Here is a 3,039-nt window from a genome sequence, read left to right as displayed (position 1 = left end):
CAGGAGGATAGGGGGGGATGAGGGCTTTAAATACGACACTGCTTCGATCTGATATGAGACTAAAATAATATTAATTCAGAACAAACTCGTATCCAATTGTTTTATCACAGTTTGTGACACAACAACACATTTGTTTTCATTCCATCAACTTTTATTTACTTTGATTTTTATCTTAATTATCATTCTAAATGTTCTACAACCAAAAGTATAAGAAATGATTCTTTCCTATTATTTACCGCCACATTCAGAAACCGTAATTGTATCCATTTCGCGCCAAACAAAACACATTTATCAAAGCTATACTAAAGCTTAAAAAAAAGAAAAAATGTATTTTAAATCTGAAATTCGAACACAAACTCACTTCCACATTTGGAAATAATCTTTAAAAAATATTTCAATGCTTTTTTTTTCCAACAACTCCCACTGCTTAAAACCTATTTTGTTCATCCACAAGAACTACCATAGGCGTAGGGTTTTAGTTTTACCGGATGGGGCATAAACTATTTTGTAGGAGTAAAAATCTATAATAAGAAGTAAAAAGTTTTTTCAATAGGCATAAAAATGTAATTTATTTTCTCAAGTAAAATGTGTTCATGCGTATGGAGGCACGCATTATAAACTCATTGATCAAATGATCAAGATCAAGAGTGTAGGCAATATCGCGATGGCAATTTAAAATAGCGAGATGATTCAATCGCTCCTGAGACATTGTAGAACGCAAATAAGTCTTTAGTCTACGAAGACAAGAAAAAGAGCGCTGACAGGCATACATATTAAAATTTTTACCAGTTTCATACACTCGGGAATCAGTGAAGTTAATTGAAAAAGGACACCATCATGGTCTACAAGCTCTTTCAAAACTGATTCAAAATTAATTATTTGAATATTCTTGTATTTTGCATAAATAGATATGTCGCGATGGAGTTGTAGCCTTCTATAATCTTCAAAGTCATCTTTGTAAAAAGCCTCGACAAATCCAACTTCCAAGCACTGATTAATAAGAAATTTTTCTACATTTGCCAAATGCTCAGTGGTCTCAGTCGGTTTGAAACGGGTCGCATAGAAAAGCTGGAGGTAGTGGTCCTCTGGAGTCGTAGCAAAGTATGGAACTCCACTTCCAGTAAATTTTGATGTAATTTTACGTTTCTGTGGCATCTCTGGTTTGTCAAGTAAACTACATTCTGCTGCTACAACGGCTGCATCCCATAAGACTTTGAAGCGAGTATCACACCGGGCTTCTTTTAACACCTCCTTAAACGTGTTGTTGGTATTTCTTGCTTTGCAAAAATTAAGCTGCATGTCTAAAATAATTTTCAATAAACGTGTAACATTATAGTTTGCTTAAAATAATAAATTTAAAAAAAGACACTATGAAATAAAACAATATTTACCTTGGAGTGCTGTCTTAGCATCCTCGATTAACGTGAAGATCATGCGCAAAATTTCCAATTTGAAAAATGTGTTAAACTTACAAAAAGATTCCAGATAATCCGCTGCTTCTGACTTATTTTTTGGCTGAATTATCAGAATGATTTTCAAAATCCTCTAACCATATTATAATGGCGGAATATTTACTCGTAATAGATATAATGGACGGTTTTATAAGGATCCATCGAGTGTGGCAAAATGGCCGAAGCGTTGTTCCGCTTTCTACATCCTCTACATTTCGAAATTTTTTGGAACATGCCAATCACTTTGGAGATCCACGGGTAAATACGATGAATGATTGCACTAAATTCATAATATTCCTGCTCTCTGTTTGATTTTCAACAGAATCTTGTGCTACCAAGTTGAGATTATGAGCGCGGCAGTGCACGTTAAAATCCCGCTCTTCTTTCCTACTCATTAAAGTCTGCAATCCATAGATACTTCCAGACATGTTAGACGATCTGTCAAAACATTGGCCCCGACAATTTTGAATCAACAGGCTAAATCGACACAAAACAGTTCTTGATGTTCTCAGTTTGCTAAAATCCCATTAAAAGCTCCTCAATTTTAAATTTTTCATTAACACGCCGAATGCAGATCGAAACTTGTTCTTTCGTGGACATATCCGTTGTTTCATCGGCCATCAAACTATAGAATTGTGATTCCTTTATACTTTCGCATAGCTTACGAAGCGTTGCATGAGCAAAGTTTTGAAGGATTTCGTTTTCAATATCAGCGGAGGGCCACTTTTGCTTTTCGAGACGATTCAACCATTTCTTCAGTTCCAGAGAATCGTCTGCTCGTACTTTGATTTCAATTTGATTTTTTGAGTAGCATGCGAATGTTTGAATTATTTTCAAATTTTCCACGAATGAAAAGGCCTTGCGTTCCCTAATACATTTAGAAGAAACATTTATTTATCTAGTAAATAAATTTAATGATTGATAGTTTATCTAAATTTTTCTTAAACGAAATTGAGGATTTACCAAATAAAGAAGTGTTGTAAATATTTTTGATAAAGCCGTATGATTATCCATCATTTCTTTATTTTTGTGACGATTAAGCTGTTGGATAAATGTCGATTCCAGTGTTGCTGAGGCGATCATACTAACAGACGCTCTATGGAGTTCAGATCGCTCGTGAGAACCAAAAATTTGTGACACTTTCTTCCAATTAGAAAATCCGTTTAAAATAAAAGCTTCGTACAAATCTTTTTCTCTTGAACTACGAGGTAAAGGCATTTTCAACAACAGCGATTGAATCAGTTGCATCATCTGACTAAACAAATGATAAACTTTCATGAGTATTATCTTGGAAGTTATTAGCATTTTGAGATTCAGAAAATAATGCAACTGCTTCAATTTGATTTTCTGTTTTTGAAAAGTATTCACTAATCTTCTTCATTCTACAACTTATTACTTAAAAGTCAATGTACCATTGAACAATTAAAAAATCTCTTCAAAAACTTACGTTTTTTTAATTCAAATGATTTTTAATTGAAAACTTTTAAATAATTAATACAAATAATACTGCCAAATTTATCAAAGAAAAAAAATACTAAATGAACGTTTAACTTACACAACTCTTTAGTTTATGTAGTTCCGTTAATTT

At 33.2% G+C, this 3,039-nt stretch overlaps 1 pseudogene across 1 annotated transcript; it reads right to left on the bottom strand.

Moving 5' to 3' along the window:
- Positions 1 to 568: 568 nt before the first annotated feature.
- LOC145192518 (zinc finger MYM-type protein 1-like) lies at positions 569 to 2,828 on the bottom strand (annotated as a pseudogene). The gene is made up of 3 exons (XR_016451009.1): positions 2,415 to 2,828; positions 1,392 to 2,319; positions 569 to 1,301 (listed from the first exon to the last, which is right to left on the bottom strand). The product of XR_016451009.1 is annotated as a zinc finger MYM-type protein 1-like (transcript).
- Positions 2,829 to 3,039: the final 211 nt, after the last annotated feature.

This window comes from Hydra viridissima, unplaced genomic scaffold, assembly GCF_058129835.1.
Source record: "Hydra viridissima isolate aposymbiotic clone 2 unplaced genomic scaffold, HvirCarnegie_v1 scaffold_3, whole genome shotgun sequence".
Classification (NCBI taxonomy): Eukaryota; Metazoa; Cnidaria; class Hydrozoa; order Anthoathecata; family Hydridae; genus Hydra; species Hydra viridissima.
The sequence above is the reverse complement of the archived record's forward strand: the minus strand, read 5'-3'. Positions and strand labels throughout refer to the sequence as shown.